We start from the raw sequence: 27,514 nt of genomic DNA, 5'->3' as shown, positions 1-27,514 counted from the left end.
TGCCCAATGGAAATAGTATGAATGATGGATAGAAAGCATGATCTAGCTATGTGGCTCACCTAGATGTAAATGTGAATGTGCGATAAGAGGTGCCCGGGTGGGCTAGCACCGGGTGCCCGTCGCGGCCCGCCGGTTGTGTCATGACAGGACTATTCAGGTCCTAGAGGATATGCTTCGAGCTTGTGTGATTGACTTCGGTGTCTGTTGGGATCAGTTCTTACTATTGGCTGAGTTTTCTTATAATAATAGTTATCACTCGAGCATTGATATGGCCCCGTTTGAGGCTCTTTATGAGGGGAGATGTAGGTCTCCTATTTGATGGTTTGATGCTTTTGAGGTATGGCCATTGGGTACAGATCTTTTGAGAGAATCATTAGATAAAGTCAAGGTGATTCAGGAAAAGTTCTTAGCTGCTCAGAGTAGGCAGAAGGAGTACGCGAATCTAAAGGTCCGAGATCTTAAGTTCATGGTTGGGGAACGGGTATTATTGAAGGTCTCACCCATGAAAGGTGTGATGAGATTTGGGAAGAAAAGTAAGCTTAGTCCCAGATTCATTGGTCTGTTTGAGATTCTCAATCGTCAGTACAAGAAAACTGCTTATTAGTGACCAAGATTTAGCGATGGGTTAAAACTCTGGTCTCTGAATGTATACTTTCAGGGATGAGATTTTGTTTCTTGTCTGTAAAACACTTTTTTATTTTCTAAATAAATAAATGGTCTCCAAAAAACTTAAAACCTGGTCCCAAAAACAAATATTTCATAGGGATCTATAGGTGCAAACCTATTAAAAGTGAAATAGCTCCAAAAAGTTCCCTCTCGCTCTAAAATCCCTGAGCGGCAACTTTCATCAATCAGAATGCTAAAACTCATCTCTCTCAACCCCTGTTGTCTACCATTGGAATAATCAGGCTTAGTAATCAAGAGTAAGTTTAATTTCTTTCTCTTCTTTTATCTGATTCATGCCCTTCATCTTCATCATTTTTTTTTTTGCGATGGAAACCAGAAAATTTATGTTTCTATTGGTCTTCTGCAATTAAGTACTGATTGTTGTTATGTAAGGTCTAAAAATGAGAGTATTGGGTTTAAATCTAGGGCTCGGGGGTTAAGGAGGAGAAACTTGAGTGTTTATTGTAGGATTTCGTCTATGTGATTTGTTGTCGATGTTTGCGTTTTTCCTGTGTGTATATAAAAAATTACCCATTATTTGATCTTTAACAGGGAGAAAGAGGAGTGTTGAATGCTTGCAGATTAAAATATGTGTTTGCCTTCTTTTAGTTTGGGTTTCTTCCCAAGTTTTACACTATAACATGAATCATTTGAGAAATGACTTTGTGGGTTGCTTCTATGAGTGCATAGTTTTACTTCTATTAAGTTATATGTCTAAGCTGGTTTGTGTTGTTTTCTTCTATTTTTAGCCCAACTCTTACTTTTAATTTGTAGCTTTCTTGTGTGGGTATATTTTAGTCTTCCATTTTAGTGAAGTTATAAAATGTGTGTCTTTGTGTAAGTCTGTTGTGTTTGGCCAATACATTACTTCTGCTTTGAGCATTATACTATAGACTCAGTTTTGATTGAAAATTTTAGTTTTGATGAAGTGCAATTCTTGCTCTGTCACTGCATAAATAAAGCCTACTATTTGTTTTTTTTGTATATGCTGAAGAAAATTATTATTTCCGTGTTGTGCATTCCGGTAGGTTGTTTTAGTTCTCCTTAGTCATTACAGTTTTTTTTTTTTTTAAATTGTGGGAATAGCTAGTGTATCATATTTTTATATAAGAAAACTAAGATAGAAATCAGTGACTTAGCTTTAAACTGATTTGTGTGTTTTAATTTCTCATTTTCTTGAGCAATTGTGAGTTATACATTATGCATATCAGTCAGTAGCTTATTTCATTCTTGTGATATCGTAGAATGTTTTAATAATATGGATAAGTTTAATAAAAAGAAATGTGCATCTTAGGACATTTCTTGTAAGAGTTTTAACTGATGTTCTTCAACTACAATTCATGGGTAGAAGAGTCATTTGTTTCAATGTAATTGGTTTAATGTGTATGATAAAAAACTAAAGGAATTAAAGAAGATGAATATGGCATTGTATTTGTGGAGGTGGGATCTAACCTCCGGAGTGGTATTTGTGCTAGTCAAAGCATGCCACCACTTTCAAACATTAGGAAAATAGATTCTACCATGTCTGTTCAAGGAATGCAAGTTGATAGTCCATGTTCTCCATCTACTGATGAAGTTATGCAGTACACCCAAACATTTGAAGCAGGTATGATTTCTCAAAGTTATCGTGTTATTAATTTGTACAACTAAATTTTCCTCTAACATTCCATAACCTGGTGCACAAATTGTCCTCTAAATTTTCATAACCAGTGCACTTTTGTCTTGGATTAATATTTTCGTGTAGAAGTAACAGAGTACTCAAGTGATCCATACCATTGTAGTTTTCTGGTACAGTTCCTCACTTGATATTATACTCTATTATATCTTAATGGTATGGTTTCATTTGGGATACAGTGTAACTTTTTGAAAGATGGACATTTATATATATTGCATTTATAGGTCAGTTTTGGTACATGTAAAGGATGTTGCTGCTGCAGTTTAGGTGAGAATGCAGTGTTTGTTTTTAATAGATGTTCATTTTTGTCGAGTCTGAAATACTATTAAGCTTTGGTCCATGTTTAGGTACCCAAATCACTGCTATTTTGGGCATATTCTGCTGGAGTTATGATGCTATTTTGGTCCATGAATTGGTGCAGTTTTAATTATATAATAAGGTGCAATTTTGCTGATGCTTGGTTCTGCAAGTTCGTGCATTTTTTTTTTGGGATGACTCTAACAGGATGGAGTTGTTTTCTAGACACAGATCTCTAATACTAGGATAGACTATTTCTGCACAGAGGTTTAGCTCCTTATGATGTTCTATTATTTCAGTAGTATCATTCTGATGGTTCTTAGAAGGCATTTGGACAACATTTGGTTAAAGTTGAATATGTCAGTTACTGCAGGATTATAAGCAGATATGGTTTTGAAGTGATGTGAAATTTCGTTACTAGATTTTATGTGGAACTAGTAAGAACTCACAGTTTCCACATACTTCGTACTTTTAAAGAAAGAAGGAAAACACCAACTCTAATTTAATAGCATATTGGATGTCAACCTATGTTTTATTTGTTGTAGGATAAATTTGAGAGTGATGACATGAATATTCATCGCGATCATATTTTGGGATGGATGAAAGAATTATGGAACAAATGGAGAGGAAAATTACACGAAAAGTACGTGAAGGGCTAAGAGAGATTATTTATCAAATAGAGCTAAGTTGAAGATGCTTCATCATAATGATAGCAAGGCCATTAGAGAGATTATTTATCAAAAGGTGTTATCATTAATCATAATTTTTTGTAATATTGATGAGCCATCATTTGACATGTTTACTTTTATGTAAAGGGTGGAAAAGATGGAAACCCACCAGATTTGGGAACTATTTTCTTTGAGACTCGCAAGAAGAATAACTCACTTGTCGATTCAGAATCAATCGTGAAACATGTGTGTTTAGTTAATTGAACATGTACTTTACTTTTGGCTATCATAGGTTTTAACAGAAGTCATTCTATATACTTTATAGGCTTAAATTCAAGAATTGGCGCAGTCCGAACCGTCTCTTCCTAGCATAGAGGTGGTAGAAAAATGCTTTGGACCTCAAACTCGTAGCCATGTAATTGGCTTTGGAGGTGGAGTAAAGGCGAAAGATTTGAAAGGTTGGACTTCTTCAAAGGCTGAGTTGTTGTCTGAGCTACGTTCAACTCAAGAAGAAAATCAATCTTTGAAAGATCGCTTGTCTAACTTTGAAAATGAGATGAAAGAACTGAAGCAATTAAAAGAGTTGTTATTAGCTCAACATCGCAATTTCCAAGTAAGTGGCAACGTACCCAAAATTGTAATTTCGCTTTAAAATTTATTTGCTTGTTTGGTCAATTTTTGAAGCATGAGCATACTCCCTGTCTTGAGCAAATGGATCTTTTATGCCCTCCGTATGCAACTACGTGTTAACTTCAATTGGAATATCGATTAATAGGTTAAGAAATGAAATGTCGAAGTGTTGATTATAATAAGGAAAAAAGGATGTGAAGTGCTGATTATGGTACTTGTGTACTTGCTGATTGTGGTGCTTGTCTAGCATTTTGGTAGCTGATTATGGAGCTTGTGTGCTTGCTAAAGTTTTATTTTTAAATGGAGATTTGCTGCTGAAATTGTCTTGTAGCTGGAATCTTATTTTAGCTAGCAACTGTGCACAAAAGCTCCTAGTAGCAGGACTAAAAATCTAAATTTTAGGCTTTTATTTGATAGAAATGGCAATCACAAGGTTGCCATAATCAATTGAACTGGCATTAGAACCTTCTGCTCTTCAATCTTTATAAATGAATCTTCTTTAACCTGTTAAATCTGAAATTGAAGAGCCTCTGCATATCAGTCTCAAAAGTTGGTTGCTGCTGCAACAAAACAGTATAGATCCACTTGAGATAACAAGAAGAACTTAAACACATTATAGAGGATACTGTTAGCAAGAAGTTGAAAACTGTATGAGGTGAAGAACCTGCAAGTAAAGCTTCAGGAAATGACACTAAAACTCTTCTTTGGGGTAACATTTGTGCAACATCACCATAAGTTAACTGCTGCTTCATTATTCAACGTATATCAATTTTTAAAAACATCTAAGCAACTTCAGTAATTAGCCTTTACATGAGCTAGCTGTTTACACCAGCTTATCAAATTTGCTTTCTCAAGTTTTACCAAACTTTACATTGTCATTTACTTAATGTAATGGTTTGTTATTTAACCAATTTTCCAATTGATTTTTGTAGTCTTTTCTAAATGAAATTTTAAATACTTTTACAGATTATAGAAATTGAAGTTTACGAGAAGCAGATCTTTAAGGACGTACAGATTGACTATCATTTTGCTATGGATATTAACTATATAGGTTTTATGCTCAGGGTTATGTACAAGATACTGTGATGACTAGCTTACATCATTGATGTATGGTGTCAAATGTTGACCATTTTTGTAATTTTTTATATATATATATATTCTATATTATCTCATTTTGTTACTAGATATTTCTAGTTGAAAATTGTTTGATTTTGGGACCAGTAAAATGTTTATTTGGAGACGAGACAAGTAGTCCTTAAATAAGTTTTAGGAGCATAAAATCTAGTCACTAAACCCATTATCCTTGTGCTATTGACATCAATTCACCAACAAAAATCTAGTCCCTAAAGTAAATTATGGACCAGCCTGCAAGTCTAAACATCCTCACTAAGGCACCAGAAATAAGGTCCATAAAAGTGTTTTAAGGACCAGTAATATGGCAGTCGCAAAAACCATATAGGGACCAGCTACTCCATCCCGTCGCTAATGGCCTTTAGCAGCGGAGCCTATAAGGACGAGCTGGCGACAAGAATTTCTGGTCCCTATTCACTTTTAGGGACCATAATTCTACTTTTAGGGACCAGTTTTCCCTTGGCTAATAAGAAATTTTCTTGTCGTGCGTGTGCGGGATGTAGCCTATGAGTTGGCTTTGCCTCCAGGTTTGTTAGGTGTCCATCCAGTGTTCCATGTCTCTATGTTGAAGAGATATCATGGTGATGGTTTGTTTATCATTCGTTGGGATTCTGTCTTGTTGGATGAGCATCTGTCATATGAAGAAGAGCCTATTGCTATTTTCGATAGAGAGGTTCGTAAGTTGAGGTCAAAAGAAATAGCGTCACTGAAGGTTCAGTGGCAGAACCGTCCCATTGAGGAAGCTACTTAGGAAACAGAATCCGATATGCGAAAGAATTATCCTCAGGTTTTCACTGAGTCAGGTACCTTCCCTTTGTTCCTTCTTTTGTTTGTTCGGGGACGAGTGGTTGTTTAAATGGTATCTGATGTAACGACCCGCTAGGTCGTTATGGGGGGGTGACTTAGAAAAACTAGACCTCCGTTGGGAATTTTGAAGTTGTAGGTGAGTCCATAGCGTGTTTTTGTGTATTTGTACATGTTTTGTTTGCGTCTGTATGGCCTTGGATTGGTGTTTGAGATTTTTGGGTGAAAACTGGCGCAAAAACCCAAGCTACTGGTAAAAATGGACCGCTGCAGCGGGTGTAGGACTGCTGCAGCGAGTCCGTCGTAGCGAGTTGTGGGTCGCTGCCGCGGGAGATGGGACTTTAATGAGGTCCGCCATAGAGGGAGCTTTCCTGCTATAGCGAGACCACTGCAGCGGTCGACGGGGGCAGAATCCGTGTTTTATATTCTTTATTCCGAACCCATTCCCACATAACACCAAAACAGTTTCCAAGAACTGTTGTGGCAAAAATTTAAGGCTAGGGCGAAAGGGCGCTTGAAAGGTAAGTCTCAACCCTTGACTTTGTTACTTCCATCATCAAGATAGATTCCATGATTAGTTAAAGATCCATTAATGGTGAATGAAAGGGCTAAAACCCTAGAACTTAAGAAAACCCTTGATTAATGAATGAGTTGTTGATTTTACTGTTGTTTAATCATCTAAGAGTATATATTATCGCTTTCTAGGATGAGAACTTGTCTATTAATGGTGGATCTTGTTGATTGACACTTATGGTGTCATAAAGATAATAACTTCAGCATAAACACTACTAGAAAAAAAAAGGGGTTGAATTGATTAGAGAAGTGCGATGGTTTAGGGTTGATGTTATGAGGAATTCACGCTTAGTGATAGTTCACCCACTAAAAAGGGTAGAATGTAATTGGGTTCTTTTCCCCAAGGTGTTGTATTGTTTAAGTAGATGACTTGAATACTCATAGAGCTCTATATTTCTAGACTTCGAACGTTTGGAAGCTTTACGAAAGGAAAAAACTATCACTGAGTGATTACATTGTTTCAGTTCTGTTTGAGGTAGGTTACGGTCTACTTGAGTTAGACTTTGATTAGTTGATTGTATGTGATACGAAATTGATAAGCGAAGCATGATTAGGGCTTCAGACATAGAGTGTGGTTGATAATTCCTACAGTTTTATATAGATTGATTAATTATATGATGAATTGATATGAAATGATAAAAAAGGAGTTCATATATACTCTTTTTGCTTACTTGGAGTAATCCTTTATTCATGATTATTGATGAATTGATTTTTGAGTCTTGATATGACTTGTGATATGGTGACTTGTGTTCCTTGATATTGATTCTTAATTGTTCACATTCCTTATTGATTGTGGAACGGAAATATATTGTGATGAGAAAGATATATAAATTTGAAAAGGCACATTTGACTAGGGGTGAGGATGTGGCCTAAGTTAAAGGCTCGTGATTCGAGGTAAGATTTCGGAGCGAGGGTACATGGACACCATGGGTCCCCTGCAGGTAATGGCTAATGGACCAGACACTACCATTAAGTATGTGTGTATGGATATGTGACAGAGTTGAGACAATTTGTGCTTTACGATTGTGTTTTGTGATTACGTAGTTTGAGTTACTCTTATTGATTTCTATTTGTGTGGATTGATCTATCCCTGTGTTGGCAGATATTTTTGTGTTGGATGATTCTTGTTGATGATTTCGGGTGTGGTTATGTGTTGTTGTGCCTATCTGTCTTTTATTGATATTGTGATTGTATGCATGATACTAATCTTTGTCGGCCTATGATATCTACCGGTACATAGTGTTTGTACTGATACTACCTTGCTGCATTCTTTTGAGTGCCGATTGTGATCCAGAGACTTATACGAGACCTCATATTTAGCTTGAGGTCAGTTTCCGATAGATTCGAGGGTGAGCTATTATCCATGCCAGGCCGCCTGAAGATCTTCCCTATTTCTGATGTCTATTTCGTTTCAGACATTTATGCTATTTTTAGATAGTGGTTCTTTCTTAGATAGTTATGTTCGAGTCCTTGTACGATGACGTTCGGATTTTGGGGTTGTACTAGTTTAGACTTCCGCAGATTTTATTTAATGATGGCATGGCTAAACTTTTTGAGATACTGATAATGGTTTGGATGGTTGGTTAAGTAGATGGTTCGCCTCCCTAGGGGATTTGGGTGGGTGTCACTTACGGCTGTTTAGGTCGTGACAAGCTCGTTGCCACATTGAGATATCGGATATTGGTAATTAGTGATATATCATGGCTATGATATTGCGGTACTTTACTTGATTGATATCGAGATGAGAATTATGATTCCATTGTGCCTTATTGTGTAGACTTATTATTGACATTACTTGTGTCCCATGTATGGTACTGTTTGGGATTGAATTGGTTGTCAATATTACGTCGCATAGTATTCATACTCATTTCCATGAGACATTGATATTGCATGGTTATGGTACTGATGATGATAAGTGAGAGAGTGTAGCCTTCGATGTCTTTGCCGGAGGGTGTAAAATTGAGACGAGATTGATATTATGAGGTGTCCATGTGGGACGCGTTGCCAATTGATATCAGGTTGATATGAGATCTTGTCGTTGTCATCTTCATACTTAAATCATACATTGAACACTCATCTTGCATATATATATATATATATATATATATATATATATATATATGCACATTTGATAGGGGGCGACGATGTGGCCTATGTTGTTTCTTGGAAACACTTGGGAGGTACTATATTGATTGTGCGCCCATTCTAGGCTGTGTGATACGGGATGGTCGGCAGGCGTGAAGGGTAGAAAGGTCGTCTCTAGGCTATGTGTTACGAAGCGACATGGTGCATGGACTTCGCGGGTCCCCCATGGGTCATGACCATCGAGACGTGATGTTCCAATCGAGGGATGTGTATACGGTATTGATATACGGCCATTGCATTCACATCATCCATATCATATATTGCATTGCATTGCATTTGTTATCATCGTTCTGATTGGATTGTTATTGTGTTATGGATACTTGATTGAATATTTTATTGGTTATGATGAGTACATGGAACACTTGAGATTAGATGCTTTAACAATAGCCTTGATCCGATCTAATGAAACTGGGAACACTCGGGTTTATATACTTCACTATAGACTTGATCGGTTATGGAACCTTATTGGTAGCTGATGGTTTGAATACTGATGTGAATTGTTGATACTTGAGGGCTTGATATATATTGATGAGACTGTATTATACTTGTACTTGATTGTGAGCATGCCTATCTTTCATTTACTTTCTGTATATATGTTAGCTAATTGAGGATGACCTATGATACCTACTAGTACTTGTTATTTGTACTGACTTACAGTTCTGTATTCTTTTATGAATACAGAGTACTAGGATAGATCTACTTCTACCTCTCATGGCTAATATTTGAGGATTGTTGATTCGACTCTCTTCAGGGTAAGCATGAGGATATTCGCTGCCCGAAGACTCTTCCTATTATTATGTCTTGCTTTCCATTCTCAGAAATGATTTTGAGACTATTATGTATTATTATACAGACTTGTAGTAATTATTTTATATGCTCTATTTATTGCCTAATGAATCGGTGGTGTGGAGTCGCGATTAGAATTGTTTATTGTGGGAGCTCGTGAGCAATGGGAAAGATAGATCACAGGGTCACAGGGTCTCCATGTTTCAGCGTTGGGTTTCTCAAAAGTGACAAAGTGCATTGGTGGCTTAACAATAGGATGTTGCTCGATGATACGATTGGTTTGGGAAAAACATCAGCTTCTTCAAGTCATTATGATGGTGTGCGTGACACTAGCGTACCAATAACGGGTCGACAATTCAGCAACGGTAGAGTATTAGACGTCAGTATGTGAGGACAAGTGTAAGTTCGGTAATGACCATCGAATTTGGGCAAACGTATCGTGATCGCGTGTACTGAAGAAAAGAAGTTGACAATAAGGACATGAAGGAAGACTTTTGTGGAAAGCATACAGCGAAGTGAGACTTCATAGAATATCTTTGATATGAGTCGTGAGATTGGGAAATAAAAAATTGATATCTGACATGGTTGTCAGGATAAGGTTGCGACTGGTGCTAAGGGTTATTCTTGTTATGGGCGAATACGATGAGTTAATGACTTGAGGAGTTACTGGTTGTTTCACTTAGATTTTAGGAGGAATATTGATATTGTTTTGTGGTTCGTTTGGCTTAGATAGATGACTAGTTTAGAGGATCGAGTGGATTTGAGTGTTTGTTGGTTTATAGTGATAAAAGTGATTTGAAATGAAATTCGGGAATTGAAGGACTACAATGAGGCATCTTGCTATCTGGTTCAGGAGATCGAGGTTCGTAAGACTTGAGGTGAGGTAGTATGGGTACTAGATCATGTTTGGATTGAGGTGACATTTTATCATGACCTTCAGTAAAAGGTGTGACCGATGAGGTTGATTGGTGTCTTCAAGGTTAAGGGCAGAAGGGGATTTTCTGAAAGAGAGCTAGTAATGTGAGAGCTTGGTTACGATGGTACAGTGTAGAGTGGGCTTCAGAGTTTATGAATGAGTTGGTATGTTCGGTTGTGTCGTGGCTAATAGAGGTCTGTTGTTGATGAATGGGACAATTATCAGTGTTGGGCCAGTTAAAAGTTTAGTACTCATGAGGGTTAATCAGGTGTTGCACCTAATGTTGGACTAAGGTTAGGGGCCTTGTATTCATTGTGTAAATTTGACTAGATCTCGCTACTAGTGGTGTTATTACTAGGCTTTTGTGATTGAATAAAAGGGATAGTCATATGAGTGGTTAGAGGTGGTTAGATTCGATGAATGAAGTAAGAGGTGATTCTTCCAGGGCTAGCAACGTTATGGATTTTGAGTAAGGGGTTAGTAAACAAAGATGCTTGAAATGGTAGATCAATGATGGGTTAACTGAGTTAAGTGCGAGATAAGATAATTTGGGCAAGGACTATTCGGTAGGATACATGAGGATATTAGTAAGATTGGCAATGTGATAAGTCGGACTTAGGATTAAGTGATATGCTAGATTTAGAAAGTGTTCAGTTTAGAGTTGTAAGCGTTAAGGAAACTCTAATGTGCAGAGTGTGTCGTATGATCCTATCTCCAGGATTGATTCGACTGGCTTGCAAGACTTATGATTATGCGATATTCAATTGATTGGATTCGAGGATCGATTACGGTATCGATGATCATGATTTGATTAGAAATTGGGAAATTGGCAAGTCGATAAAAGGTATTGTTATCGAGGGTCGATAAGAATGAAATACATCTTCGAGATTACTTGGGTCAGTATAGATAGTGGTGATGTCGTCCTGCATGTTTTAGATGAGTGTGATTGTTAATTATGCTTAAAGAAGGAAATTTACAGGAATGGACTATGTGATATGACAGAGTTCCGTGAGGGTTCGTGATCAGCAACTAGTGAGAAGGAAGTTTCAAGTAACCAACATGTTAAGGCTTAAGGAAGTGACTTTTGTGGTTCATAGTTAAAGAATTTCGTAACACTCTTCAGTGGATGTGTTAGTGTGGTAAGGGAAAGGAATTGTGTAAATCCCTATTATGGGAAGGCTAGAGTTACATTTTCGAGATACGACCATATTCGTCGTGGTGTATTATGTTGCACGTAATATTGAATGGATAGCTTGGGTGAGCACTTTGGATATTAAGGACTTGGGAGGAATTACGTGAGATATAGAGCGGCAGTTGTAAGATTGGGTACTTTCAAAATATTTATGGGCATATCGAGGTAATACAATGAGAGGTTCGATGGTTAAGTAATTATTATATGAGGCTTCAGGTTTCGCGTCAAAAAGTTTGGGGTTGTATCGGATTTGTGTGTCAGATTAAGGTGGAGAAACATGAAGATTGGAATCATAAGGTATAGCTCTTCGGTACTAAGTTGACAACTTGGATAGGACTCAGCTTGTGGAGTCGAGGGTGGCAGACTAGATTTTTTATGCGTGAATAAAAGATTAGAATTGGCCGCTACAAATGTGCGATAGGACTGGGATTGGTTTCGAAAATTTAGAGTCACTTCAAATGACTGTTGGTGGTATTTGAGAGTTGTGCATTCATTCAGGGTCAACATTTTTAAGCTAAGCTTAATGGTCTATGTTTATATTTCAAGGAAGATATTTAAGGATTCGATGCGTTTTGGCTCAAATTTGAGGTATGACAGATTTACTGAGCTTTGTCAAGGTTTTCTAGTGGATTTGATGATATTTTTTTATAATAGTTACTTGGATAGAATAATGGTTTACGATGAGCTTAGTAAAGATTTGAAGAGGAACTGTTGTGTGAGAGGTCTTTATAGTGATAAGTTGGGTTCCAACGGACTACGCTCGGTGAGATATTCAGTGGGATGGTTCCGGTATTGTGATTTGAAGGTTTAAGAAGACTTAGAACTGTCACGACGGGTACCCGGGGCTAGCCACCGCGCACCACTCGTTCTGCTACTCACCTTACCCAGTTAATGCTCTTTTATCAATTCATGCTTAGGACATAAGAAGATCATCTTTTCATTTGAGAATATAAAAATACTTTTATATACATAAGCCTCTTGGCCATCAAAATAATACATACATATACATAAAAGCCTCTCGTGAGACCATCTACCCACACTGCGCATCTACGAGCCTCTACTGACATACTATACATATAGGTGGGACAAGACTCCACCATGCCCAAAATATACATATACCAAGAGAATAATCATGAGCACCTCCGGACAATGGAGTGCTCGCTATCAGCTGGCAGCTACTAAGAATATGGATCGAGCTCACCTCCCTGTCTACCTGTGGGCATAAACACAACGTCCAAAGAAAACGGACGTCAGTACGAATATTGTACTGAGTATGAGAGGCATGAACAATAATAATGCATCAAGGAAACAAGGGAGGCATCAAGTATGGAGCAATTGTACCTGACTGGGAATTACATGAAAAGTAATGCATGCTGACTTACCTTTAAGCTTATCATCATCTCATGTATGCATATCATATATATATAAACTGCTCGACCATATAGGTGCGGTGTGATAATCAGTAACATTAGCCCGCGTCCAGGCCTCCCGCGTCCGGGGTACCATCTCATGCCGCCCACTAGTGGTGTCTGCCCATGCCAACTGGCCATGGTGTATCGTATAGCTGCCCGCTTTCGCGGTGACTGCCCGGCCAACTAGGCCCGGTGTAATATGATTATGACATGCTCATTATGAAATACTTATAATAATATGCTCATCAAAATATGCTCACAATTGTGCGTGCATAGGGACTCTAGAACAAGTGTATTTTATCGAGGTGACGTAAGGTCGGGAACCCTCGATTCCATTATGGGCATTGATGAACATTCTGCCTCACCTTGAAGGGATTAGTATGTAAGGTGAGTGTATAAAATGGACGGCATCATTTACTTTATAAGAATGTCATATCATGTCTCTTGACTCATATAGCTATTCATGATCTTAAGCTTTTGGCTTTCCGGAATATAGGATAATCATGGAAAGAAAGAAGAATCATATCATGGGATTCATGCCATAGAAAGAAAGGACTAGCCTCACATACCTTTGTCGTTTACCTAAGCTATCGTTCACTTGCTCTCCTTTAATGTCACGTCGCTACCTTCACGAAAGAATTCGTATTGACGTTAGTTAATCGACTACGGGAATGCGTCACTATTTCTAGAGAAAATTGGGCAGCACTTCCTTTATTTATACTACTTTTCTCATAGTCTATATCAACTCCCAAACATTTACAACAACACTTCACAATATCATATCAACAATCGTCGTTCATATACTTTGAGCAAAATCCACCATTTTTCTCTATTTTCTCCACATTTATGGTTGTAGTTCGTTATCGCGTTTTCTCATATATAATGCTTATTTCCTGGTATAAACATCATTTACAACATATTCATAATCATGGCACATCAACGTTTATGGTTCCATTCAACTACTATTCAATTATGACACTATTCTCCCATTTAAGACCCATTTTCCATGTCTTTCTACAATTCAAGCATCTTAGCTTTCCAATACCTTAAACAACATGCTAAAGTTATAAAAATTACCTTAGATGGTGGTGGAACAAGCCTAGAGTGGAGTTCTTCCTCCTTCCTCAAAACTATTTTCCCTTCCTTGGAATTTCTTGGTTTGGATGAACTTCACTTGAGTTTCACACACTTTGTTTCATGGATTTGGTGTTTTTTTTTTTTTGGTAATAAACTGTAAAATATTATTACCACCCAAACCATCCATCCATTACAGACTTCAGAGCACCTGATCAAAAGTATCAGGCCTCAGTACAAGCAACTCTAAGTACAAAGAGCTTCCAGGAATCCTATACATTTTCTAGCTCTCTTGGATCCTATAACCATATTTATCCTTTCTTTCAATATAAGTTGTATCTCCTTCACTACAAAACTTGCATCTACAGTAAGCTCCCTAAATATCCTCCAATTCCTAGACTGCCAAGTATAGTATATCAACGCACCATGGACAGCTGCTACTGTTTCCTTCTTCATTTTACACCAGTGATGTCTAGCAATATATCTCAATACGTGTTTAGATTCCATCAGAGGAAATTGCACTCCTATCCATTGTGTGAGTCCCCTCCTTACTTCTTGATACCATTCACAGTCAACGAACATATTTTGGGCATCTTCAATTACTTCTTGGTCACATAGCACACACTCCGCTGTAGCACAACCTATCCCCATACCCAACATCCTATCTTTGGTAAACAATTTCCCTTGATTCGCTAGCCATAGTATGAACCTGTGCTTCGGCAGCAGCATCTTGCTCCATATCAGTTCATGATCCTCAAGTAGGGGTCCCGTTTCCATCATAGTAAGGTAACTTTTAGTGATTGAATAGTTGCCATTAGCTGTCAGCGTATACTTGCCATGACTATACCACTGTTGCATTCCCATTTTTATCTTGTTCAAGTGTCTCCAGTACCAGCTAGCATCGTTTGGTGCAGTATGGTTCCAAAATTCCTCTCCAGGTTTCATATAAACTCCATGAATCCACTTTACCCATATGCTCTCCTTGTTAGTAACTAGTTGCCAAACCAATTTGCCTACAGATGCAAGATTCCACTTCCTACAGCTCTTAATATTCAGCCCACCTTGCTTCTTGGGAGTGCATACTTTTTCCCAAGCCACGAGTGCTACTTTCTTTTCTCCTTCACTATTCCCCCACAGAAATTCCCTACATTGCCTATCCACCAGTTTCAACACACTCTTAGGTAAGATGAATACTGCCCCCCAGAAATTGTGTAGAGAGAACAAAATCGAATTAATCACCTGTATTTTCCCAGCATAGGAGAGGTGCCGCACAGATACAGACCTGATCTTTTCAGTAATCTTCAAGCATAATGCATGACAATCTAATTTATTCCACTTCCTTGGTGAAAGGGGCAGCCCAAGGTACCTCATAGGAAAAGTGCCCACTGTAAATCCAGTTGTCTCGACTAGTTTGGTCCTGGTATTATCATCCACACCAGCCATATAAATATTGGACTTCTCCCTATTAGCCACCAGCCCTGTTACATTTGAAAAATGATTCAGTGTTTCCATAATTCGCTGGACAGACGCTTCATTACCTTTACAGAATATCATCAGGTCGTCGGCAAAAGTCAAGTGTGTTAATCCCACTTCTTTACACATTGGATGAAATCTGAAGTCAGGTAGTTGACTCATCTGCTTGAGCACTCTGGTAAGATACTCAATTACAAGTACAAATAGTAACGGGGAGATAGGGTCACCTTGCCTCAATCCCCTCTTTCCTTCAAAATAGCCACAGTTATCACCATTTACTTTAATTGAAAAAGTGGTAGTTGTAATACACACCATAACCAGTTGTATGAACTTAGGGGGAAAACCATATCCAACTAACATTTCCTGGACAAACTTCCAACTTACCATGTCATAGGCCTTTTTTAAATCTATTTTCATGAGGCATCTAGCAGAGACATTCTTCCTGTTGTAGTGCCTAAGTAAGTCATGACATACTAACACATTGTGTATCATTGCCCTATCCTTAACGAATGCAGCCTGCGAACCATCAATTAACGTAGGTAGTACAATTGCTAATCTTGCACATAACAATTTAGAAATACATTTGTAAAGCACATTACAACATGAGATGGGCCTAAATTGGCTAGCATGTGTTGGCTTCTCCACCTTTGGTATTAATGATATTAAAGTTGCATTGACTTGCTTCAGCAGTTTACCTGTACGCATGAATTCCAACACAGCAGCACATACATCATTTCCAATAACATTCCAGGCTGCCTTATAGAACCCACTTCCATATCCATCCGGTCCAGGGCTTTTGTTCTCATTAATGCTAAACATTGCTTCCTTGATTTCCTGTACAGTACACTCTCGCATTAAGGAACACTGCTGCTCAACCGTCAGCCTTGGTCCCTGGGAGAAAAATCCTTCATAAGCTTTGCCTCTTCTCTCCCCTTTCTGTCCCAACAGCTGTGTGTAGTACTTCACAAATACTTCTGCTATTTGATGTGGTTGCTGCTGGACCTGGTTGTGTTCATCATTGATCTGGCAGATTGCTTGTACCAATTTCCTTTGTTTAATGATGGAAAAGAAATACTTAGTATTGTCGTCTCCCATTTTTATCCATGTCGCCTTACTTCTTTGCATTAGGAACTCCTCTGCTAGTCTTGAGGACTTCCCATATTTTAACCTTAGCCTTTTATCTTCTTGTTGTAGATGAACATCCAAAGGATCCTGCTGTAGTTCCCTTTGGCTTTTAGTCATAGCAATTCTGTCTTCCTGTGCTTCTCGTACAATATTACTAAAATTTACCTTGTGGAGTGTCTTCAGCCTATGTTTCAACATTTTCAACTTCCTCACAATTTGGAACATTTTATATCCTATAACAGGTATTCTCCACCCTTCAGTAATAATTCCTTGAAACTCTGGATGAGTCTTCCATATCTTACAAAATTTAAACACCTTCCCCTTCTTCTTTTCCTGTCTCCTCATTTTAATCACAATTGGGCAGTGGTCGCTAACTCTTTCTGGTAGTATCTTAGCGTCGCATTCTGGCATGGCATCTAACCATTCCCCATTCACAAAGGCCCAGTCTATTTTAGAAAACACCCGAGCAGCTTGGTTATCATTCCATGTATACTTATAGCCACTATTCGGCAATTCCATGAGTCCACATACATCCAAACATTTCTGAAAATCTTCTACTTCAGCCAAAGTAACTGGATTACCCCCAAGTCTATTTGTAGCTCCTAACACAACATTAAAGTCTCCTAAAACTATCCATGGGCATGCTCCCATGTTCAACTGGGAGAAATAATTCCATAGATCTTTTCTATCTTCCTTCAAATTATAAGCATACACAAAAGTGACCGCAAACTTTAGCTGTAACACAATATTTGTAACGAAACAGGTCATTGTTTGGGCAGTTTCACTATGAAATTCCACCTCAAACCGGTCCTGCCTCCATACCATTACTAGCCTTCCATTATAATGGGCAGCATGATTGGTCCTATATTCCCATCCTCCAAACATACTGTTTATAATATTTCCTACTTTATTCACCTTTATTCTAGTTTCCAAAAAACACATTAATCCAAGGTCCAATTCATTGCAGAGGAGTTTAACCTCCTTCTGCTTATTGAGGCCATTTAGGCCTCTAACATTCCAGCTCATGAGTTTAACCATCCCCGGTAGGAGACAGTTGAGTTCCCACCCCCTCTTTAGCAATTTCTGTGCTAGTCACACCCTGATTCTCGCCAAGAATTTGAAAAGCATTATTAACATTGACATTTATCTCCCCTGTTCCTCCATTTTGGCTCGAACTTGTACCAGGTCCTATTGCTATTGTGCTAGCAGTTGGTATCCCCTGTTGCTTCTGAGCTTGCCACTTATTTCCTTGATGTTGTCTTCTCCATCCTCCACCCCTTCCACTATGCGTGAATTGGTTTTGGACCTGCTTTACCACACCAGAACTATTGGCAGTATCCTCTTGCTGTGCATTTCCCTCACCTTGTTGTTTCTTCCCATTCTCTTGCATACTCTCTTGTATTTTTGCATTATGCACTGGTGCATTCTTCTTGTTCTGGCGGCAGATATCCTCTACATGACCATATATTTTGCATATTTTACATAGAGACGGCCTCCAACCATATGTAACGCGTTGTTCAATGATGTTGCCCCTCTCATTTCTAAACCGAATCACATCTGGCAGTGGTGAATCAATTTGTACCTCTATTAATAGTCTCGCAAAATTCAATCCCACTTTTCTCTCCGTGTTCCTATCCACCATTAAAGGTTTCCCAATCAAGCTACCCAATTTACTCAGTCCTTTTGCACTCCAGTACTTGAAATCTAACCCCGGTAACTTAATCCATATAGGCACTGAATACAATTCATCCCTATTAAACACCATATCAGGATTCCACGCTTTCACAATCAATGGTTTATTATCGAAATGATAAATTCCCCCTTGGATTACCTCATTTCTCCCATCTGCACTATCAAGCCGAACCAACACAATACCATTCTGCAACATAGCTACTTTGTTTATTCCATACTTTCCCCACATCCTTTGAATATATCCATTCAGTACTGTGAATGGTGGATGCGCACCTAGCACATAGCATATAACAACATACTTCCAGTAGTCAATTTCAGACTTATAATCCTCCTCCTCAATCTCCACTATTAATTGGTCACCAATAGTTTCCGGGTTAACGTATTCTAGTTTGAACCCAACATTAGTTACTTTAGTGATATCAAAATTGTCCCATATCGATGCCCTAGTTTCAGTTGTCTTACCCACTGCTGATTGGATTTCCATATCGTCTGCTTCATCTACCCAGGATTGCCCACCTCTGTGAAGTGGTGTTGCAGTAGCCTTCTCCCATTCCCCAATTTGTTCCTTCGCTTTGTTTGTTTTGTTTTTCTCCGTACACACCTTTGCAATCAGCGTTCCTTCAGTGGGGTGCTTGCTCGTCATACTTCCGATTGGCACTTCATTAGTTCCTACTACTGCAATTGGCCCCAATTGTTCAACTTCACTTAGGGCACGAGTTTTCAAATTCGCCATGACTGGTCCAGTGTTGCTAATTGGTGTGTTTCTATCATCAGATGTGTTCACTCCCCTTCCATTATCCTTTCTAGTCGTGTTTTCTGGCCGATTCGCAAGCTTGGTTTTCTTTCCCATGGAGTGGCGCACGTTAGGCCGAATCCTCAGAGAGAGAGTTTGTAAGCTTCATTACTATTCTTGTTGAAGTTTTTTATACCGGATTTGGTGTTGTTGATCTTGATCTCCCTTTGATTCTCTTAAATTTTGTGGATGAAATGTTTGGATAAGTTTTAGAGGGTTCTTGAAGGTTGTAGATGAAATATGAATGAAAATGAATGAGAAAGTCACTTATAATAATCACAAAATCTGATTTTTAATGAACAGTCATCGGGGTTTACAGTGGTCGTAAACCACAGTTTACGGACCGTATACTAGTTTACGGGCCGTATAACCTGGTCGTATTTAAGCATATAAAAAACAGAAAGGTTTGCTGGAGGTCATGATGGTTTATGGCTGCAGTTTACGGGCCATATTTCAGTTTACGGTCCGTAAACTGGGTCGTATTTTACCATTTAAATTTAGGACAGAAAGTTGAAATTTTTGGAACGTTGGAGGACGATGGCAGTATACGGTCCGTAAATCACTTTACGGGCCGTATTCTGTTTTACAACCACTGGCTGAACTGAAATTCTACCACTTTCTTATTTCCAAAAATTCATGAATCGTCATTCCCTACTTAGTAAAACGTCGCACACTCATAACCTTCGTTGGTCTATTCATTGTACACGTACGGGGACTTTTCTGAGGTGTAACAAGAACTAGCCAAGTTGGCTGTCAGTAAGATCAGTTTCGATGGAATTGCGTAGAGATCTCAGATTGATCAAGGATTCTTTCTGGCGAGAGTAAGTCCTGGTTTCAGGTTTTTGGTGTGTGTGATCATGTGTTTCTAAGAAATCGCTGTTCGAAAAACTGCTTTAGCAAGTGCAAAAGAGAGGTTAGCGAAATTAGAATATCTTCCTGATTCATAATGGGCTATGGTTTGTGGCCATGTTTCATAGGATTGTGCTGGTTTGGGAAAGTGTTTGTGGGCCCATTGATCGCGTTCAGAGTTACGGTTTTATCAAATCGGAGAATTCAGGCAAACCAATTCGTTACTCGAGGATCAGTTGCGAGGGAAATTCGAATACGGAGATATGAGAATTGGAGCTTCAGCTAAGTATTAGAGAGTTGTGACTGGTAAAGTGAGCGATCGGGTTTTTCTGAATGTTACACCCAACAAGGGTGACATGCGATGTGGGTAGGAGGACAAGTGAGCCCGAGGTGTATTGGCCTGTTTGAGACTATCTGTTGTATTGATCCTGTGTTTTATGAGTTATTTTTCACTAGGCTTGTTAGGTGTTTATCCTGTTTTCCATGTTTCTAGGTTGAAAAAGTACCATTCTGATAGTTCATGTATCATTCTTTGGGATTCAGTTCTGCGCGATGAGAATCCTTCCTATTAGGAGGAGCCTAATATATGTTCGAGATATCCCCAGTTGTTGGGGGCCCAAGTATCTTTCCCCGTTCTCTTCCTTGTCGTTCGAGGATGAGCGAATGTTTAATTGGTATATGATGTAACGACCTATTCGGTCGTTATTACATTTTTTATCATTTTGCCACCGTTGACCCATCCCCGAGCCCTATTAGTACTATTTTAACCCGCGGGGACAGTTGCCATGGTTCGCTTGGCATTTGGGTGAGTCTTGACGTGACTTTTGGTAAAAAAATTAGCTTTTAAGTGAAAACCATTTGACTCATGGTTAACTTTTAGGTAAGTGGACCTTTTTCGAAAGTCCATTGATTCCGAGAGGTCCGGATGATCATTTGTGACTAATTGGTGTGTTTGATTCGGTTCCCAATGTACTCAGGTGTTATATCCCGCATTTTTCGCATTCGGATAATTTGAGGTAATTGCGGGAGATTAAGAGCAAGACTATAATTTTGATCTTGTTTGGTGTATAAGTTGTTTATAAAAAATTTGAAGTGGGAATATTAAGAAAGGTCAAGGGCATAAAGGGGAATTCGCAATATGACTCGTGGAAATATGAAGGAAGACGAAGGGCAAATTTGGAAATTAATTTTTCATGAATTGTAGAACAAAAAAATAGTTGGGCTTGGAAATTTTTAAGGAAATAAGTGGGCCCAACCGGCCATGGACTTGGGCCAAGCCCATGGGGGATTTAATTTATGAAATATAAAATATGACTAGGTCATCTTTGCTCCATAATTCTCTAGAAATTTCAAGAGAGCAAAAATAAGAGAAGGGAGGAGAAAGTTCTAGGGCCTTTCGGCCAAGAGAGAAATCAACAAGAAAAATTGATAAAATTTCTCTAAAAATCATTTCCTACCAAGTAGGGGGTGAAAAACAAGCTAGAGTTGTTGTTGGAACAAGAAAGGTTCAAAATCATACAAGTTGCCAAGAGTTAGGCAAGTGAGAAGTTGAAGAAGAAAGGTAAATTCTAATCTTGTTTTATGTGTTATATATGGTTTATATGTGTTGTAGTATGCTATAATGGATGAAATTCATGAAGGAGGGGAAATTAGTATGTGGCCGTGCATGTTCATATATGAATAAGAATCATATTTCAATTATTTTGTTTAGTGTTTGGTTGTTATGGTTGTGAATGATATGTGGAAGATGGAAGTTGAAAGAATTTGGAGAGAATGTAGTTGTGCATGCATGAAGTGTGGCCGTGAGTATTGTGTGTGTGTGGCCGTGAGTATTGTGTGTGTGTGGCCGTGAGGTTGTAGTATAGTATGGAAGTGAATGATTTAATTTTATGTAGTGTTTTGGTTGTTGTTATATTGTGAATCCTATGCTGCTAATGAATGTCTAGGAACCTTAGTTGAGTTGTGGAAGTTGGAGACTTATTTTAGAAATCATGAATATTGAATGTGATGTTCTTACGCGTATGAAAGACAATGATATTGGTATGGGGTCGTTGGAATATATATATATTAGAAAATTGCATTGTTTTATTGGAGTTGGAAGGTTTTGAAGAAAGTAGTAAATTGATATCATGTATCTTGAATTGAATGTATGGATCGCTAGTGTGATTGTTGAATTCATGTTGATAGTTTGGCCGGGTTTGAATTCCCGGATTGTGATTGATTGGAATTTGACTAAGTTGAATGTTGAGGATGGTATATTTACAGAGGAAGTGCTGCCGAAATTTCGGTAGCCAAGTATCATTTTAAGAATTCAATTCTAAAGGCACTAATCATGTTTGGTAAACTTGACCAATTTGTAGATTTTGGCGGATTTGCGAGTTGAATTCAGATAGCCAAAGGAGCGGAAAGAGGTATGTAAGGCTTCACCCTTCTTTCTATGGCATGTCTTAGTTGTAATAAGTTTGGTACGAGCCTCGGGGACAACTCGGTTCGCCGGAATCCGCACCTAAAGTTTTCCACTTTTTGTTCAATAGAATTGAACTAGAAAGTGTGCCAATTGTTGGAAAAACCTCCTACACCCTTAGAACTTGTATAAATGGGACCCGATTACCCTAAGACCCTCACAAGTAACGCTATGACACGTAACATACGTAAACCGTATACGCTACCTCATCCGGCCCGAGGTGGGCCCGTTACCCTCGGATTTTCCTATAGTCGTGGTTGACTTACTTGAAGTAAATCCAAAGGGGACTTTTGATCCCAATCTCGTTACCGAATGATAAGTACTATGACTACTCTAACGAGAATGTTTCTATGAGGATAATGATAATTACAATGCTAGACAAGAGAATGTACCTTTGATAAGTACGACCGAAACGACTCTATGACTAAGCTAAGTATCTTATGTAAACATGAAAGTGATACACTAATTTTTGAATCGTATTTATATTTCCTAGCTATATCTTTATTTTCTCTGACTCCAAAGCCTATGACGGTCATCTATGATGCCCACGATTTCATTCTACGGTTACTGTAATACTATTCTCCGTTGGTAGTCTCGCCTTAAAATACTTGTTCCTTCAAGGTGAGACAAAGCTATAACTAGCATTCCGTAATGTAATCGGAGGTCACCGACCTTACGTCACTCCGATGGATACATGATTTTCCTTGGCTCTTGTGTGCTTATATGATATATGTATATAAAACAGGTATATGTGTATGGATATGTATATATAAGTAAGATAAGTAAGTGTATATGAGACGTGTATATGTATAAAGGATAAGAAAATGTATATGTATATGTGTATGGGGAAAGGGGAGGGGTCACTGTTATATCACCACCTGATTCAGCTGGATTCCATCCTGGACGCGGGATGCCCGGACGCGGGATATGGGAGAGCCGTACGCGGCGTCTGTATATATATATAATGTATGCTACCTATATATGATGTAATGTGTTGGGACACCGTTGGGGAGGGGGCTTGGGAGAGCCGATTGTATTCGGCGTCTGTAAATGTGAGCAAAAGGTACCGTTACTGAAATGTACTGTTTTTTGTACACGAGAATAAGTAATATGTAAATGTTAATTCCTATGCTTATGAAAAGAAACGTTTCAAAGACGAAAGGACAAGCCTACATGACAGCCGGCCTGAAAAGGGGCCTTCCTATGCACAGGTTACTTTCTCGCCTCGTTATATGCCCTGTGACTCCATGATATTATTAATCGTACTCTATGCTATTGCTTGTATTATTTTCTATGCCTTACATACTCGGTACACTATTCGTACTGACGTCCCTTCTTGTGGACGCTGCGTTCCATGCCGTGCAGGTCAGCAGACAGGTGGACTTGATCCTTAGGAGCTCTGCCAGCAGTACTCTACAGCGCTCCAGTCGTTCCGGAGCCTTATTTCAGTGGTACTATTTTGTGTATATATAATCTCGGGCACGATAGTACTCGGCCCTTTCTGTGTATAAGTGTACTATGTCTAGAGGCTCGTAGGCAGATATGTGCAGTCAGTCAGGTACAGTTAAATATATGGTGTTTTGGCATGGTTGTTGTATAAAGTGATAACGAAGTTTACTAGTCTATGTTCATAATGACGCTGCTAATGTTAATGTTCATTAATGTTAAAAAAAAAAATATGGCACAGTTCATACAGCCTGCTAAGAGGAAAAAGTAAAATGATAGGTAAGGGGTGCTTGGTACAAGTATCGGGTACTCGTCATGGCCCTTAGTTGGGTCGTGACATCGGGTGTGTTTTTTGGACTGGTGTTGGAAAGTTGGTTTTGGTTTTTTGGGGGTTGACTTGGTCAACGAGACCGCCATTGGGAAATCCGACCTTACGGGTGAGTTTGTAGCATATTCTTAGGTATATCTGCATATCTAGTTTGTGTGTATAGGACCTCGGGTGATAGGCGAATTTCAGAATGCGTTTGTTGAACTTGAATTATTTCTGCCTTCTGGTGTACCACAATAGCGGTGGCCACGCCGTAAAAGCGGTTAAGTGCATTTTTGGGTAACCCTTGTGGCATTGGGGTGAGCACTGAAGCGAGACCGTTATAACAGTCCCATGATTGCAGAAGCGATTGACGGGCAGTTTCTTTATTTAATGACTTAATAAACCCCAACCCTTATGTCATTATTCTATTCTCATAACCTTAAGCTTTGGAGGCGAATTAAAGGGTTTTGGGGCAGATTCTTCATCAAGGTAATTCTCTTAGTCTTAGATTCCACAAGTTACTATTCCTAATCATGATCTAATGCTAGAAATCTATAGAATCAAAGAGCGATTAATTGGGTTTTCATGAAAGTTTCTTAAAAAGGGTTTAGACTTTCTAAGTTGCTCATGTTGATGAAATTAGCTAAGATAATCATGGAATCTGATGTATTAAATGTTGTTAAGCATGTATCATCCATTATTAGAGGTTAATTCTTGAATTGAAAAGCTAGGGTTTATACCCAAATTTGGGGGTCTTGCCTAGAATTCGAATTTAAGTGATTTGTTAGTTCTTCTAGCTTATAATTGATGGGAATTAATCACTTAGAACATTGATTTCATGTTGAGACCTATAGATTCCTAATTTCATCTTTCTAGTTCATAAAACCCATTCCCTAAGTTGGGATTTGGGTCTTGAATAGAAGTAAGGATTGAATGATGTTTCTTCTTGATTCTAATTCCATATTCGGATATGGCTAGACTTTCATTACTTTGAGGCGCATTGAAAGGGCAAGGCGCACGATTGACACTTCGAGTTTGATGTTCGTCCTTCCAGTTAGGTTACGGCTTACCTTCTAGTTAGACTTCGGTTAGCGAAGCATATGTATAGTTAGTTTGTGTTGGAGAAAACATTTGGATCTTCGGGTATGAAGCCGGGTTAGATATTGCCTTAGGTTGGGCCTTGTTGTGTGATTGGGGTTAGCCAGCCCGTTGCATTATTGACTTATCTTGTTCTATTTACCTATTGGCTCGTTGCCACGTTGAGATATTGGATATTGGATATTGGTGATTAGTGATGTCACAACCTAATTTAGGATCGCCCGGGCACCTACCATTCCCACCTCGGTAGGCGAACCCTCAACCAAAGCAAACATTTTCAAGTAAAGAACGAGATTCATTATCCTTTAAGAATATTATAACCAATAGCGGAAATCAAACTAATAAATTCAATTAGATTAGCGGAAGTATTTACAACAAATTAATAAATAAACTGACTCAGTTTTCCCCAAGACCTGGTCTAGACTAGTACAAGAGCGACTAATGGTGAATGGAATACAATAATAAACTTAAAACTCAACCTCCATCTCAGAATGCAAAGGATGGAGGCCTTCAAGATAGGCACCGTGCATCTTCCGGAAAGCACCAACAATCAATTTCCTGAAAAACTCTACACCCCGAAAGGGATGTAGCAAGAGTAGTATCAGTACAACACTAGTACTGGTAAGCATCACAAGCCGACAATGGTTAGAAGAACATATCAGTAAAAGAGTTCACAAATAAGTATGGTAGGTAAAACTAGGTCAACGGTACGCATTACCTACCGCTCATCGCAACAACAAAGATTCTTATTCTCTCCAACTCTTCACTAGTGACCCGCTTGCCTAATTTACATTATACTCGCTTCTATCTCATCTAACATACAATAGAAAATTTCACTAAAGTATCACCAGTCAACTCGTCACTCTGATATTTATTAATCGCCTAAATTTAGGAAGCCAAAGTATGCTACTGAGCCAACGTAAGCCAACAAAAGTAATTCAAGATCATGGCCTATGATTATAGCAACTAAGCCGCACTGTGTCAAGCCTCAATACATCGAATCCGAATTCGTATATCACAAATACATCACAAGAATATCACTATAGAAGCTATAGTGCAATGCAATGGAATAATGTATGAAGTGTGAATGCAATGCAATGCGTGTACACATGTACTCCGATGATAGAACATCACATCTCGGTAGCATAACCCATGGGGGACCCAAGAAGTCCATGTAATATGTCGCTCCGTAACACACAGCCTAGAGATGACCTTTCCACCCTTCACGCCTGCCGACCATCGCGTATCACACAACATAGAATGGTCGCGTAATTAGTATAAAACCTCCCAAGTTTTCCAAAAACAACATAGCCCACATTTGACCGGGGATGATGATGTGGCCTATGTTGTTTCTTGGAAACACTTGGGTGGTACTATATTGATTGCGCGACCATTCTACGCTGTGTGATACGGAATGGTCGGTAGGGGTGAAGGGTGGAAACGTTATCTCTAGGCTGTGTGTTACGGAGCGACATGGTCCATAGACTTTTTGGGTCCCCCATGGTTCCTGACCTTCGAGACGTGATGTTTCGCTCTAGGCATGTGTGTACACGGTATTTATATATGGCCATTGCATGCACGTCATCTATATCATTGCATTGCATTGCACTTGTTATCATCATTATGATTGGATTGTTATTGTGTTGTGGATACTTGATTGAATATTTTACCGGCTATGATGAGTACTTGGAACACTTGAGATTAGATGCTTTAACAATAGGCTTGATCCGATATGATGAGACTCCGAATACTCGGGTTTAGATACTTCACTATAGACTTGATCGGTTATGGAACCTTGTTGGTAGCTGATGGTTTGAATACAGATATGAATTGTTGATACTTGAGCACTTGATATGTATTGATGACACTGGATTTTACTGGTACTTAATTGTGAGCATGCCTATCTTTCATTTACTTTCTGTATATATGTTAGCTAACTGAGGACGACCTATGATACCTACCAGTACTTGTTGTTTGTACTGAACTGCAGTTGCTACATTCTTTTATGAATGTAGAGTACCAGAATAGATCTACTTCTACCCCTCGTGGTTGATATTCGAGGATTGCTGATTGGAGTCTCTTCAGGGTAAGCATGAGGACGTTCGTTACCTAAATACTCTTCCTATTATTATGTCTTTCTTTCCATTCTGAGACATGATTTTGAGACTATTATGTATTATTATTCAGACTTGTAGTAATTAGTTTAGATGCTCTTGTATGACCAGACTAGCGACTGGGGCGGATTTCTTTTACTTCCACACTTATTTATATTACATTTGTGAGACTTACGTTGTT

General features: G+C 38.7%; 1 long non-coding RNA gene across 16 annotated transcripts; it reads left to right on the top strand.

The window, feature by feature from the left end:
• The first annotated feature begins 390 nt into the window (after nucleotides 1-390).
• Nucleotides 391-27,514, top strand: LOC132634791 (uncharacterized). 16 transcript variants are annotated; one of them, XR_009580354.1, is made up of 4 exons: nucleotides 603-2,454; nucleotides 2,566-2,608; nucleotides 2,689-3,919; nucleotides 4,903-5,108. It is a non-coding gene; the product is annotated as an uncharacterized LOC132634791 (long non-coding RNA). The 16 variants fall into 16 exon arrangements; XR_009580356.1 differs by having other exon boundaries at nucleotides 608-2,608; nucleotides 2,689-2,780; nucleotides 2,938-3,919; XR_009580355.1 differs by having other exon boundaries at nucleotides 629-2,905; nucleotides 3,012-3,075; nucleotides 3,184-3,919.

This window comes from Lycium barbarum, chromosome 1 (assembly GCF_019175385.1).
Source record: "Lycium barbarum isolate Lr01 chromosome 1, ASM1917538v2, whole genome shotgun sequence".
Lineage (NCBI taxonomy): Eukaryota > Viridiplantae > Streptophyta > Magnoliopsida > Solanales > Solanaceae > Lycium > Lycium barbarum.
The sequence above is the reverse complement of the archived record's forward strand: the minus strand, read 5'-3'. Positions and strand labels throughout refer to the sequence as shown.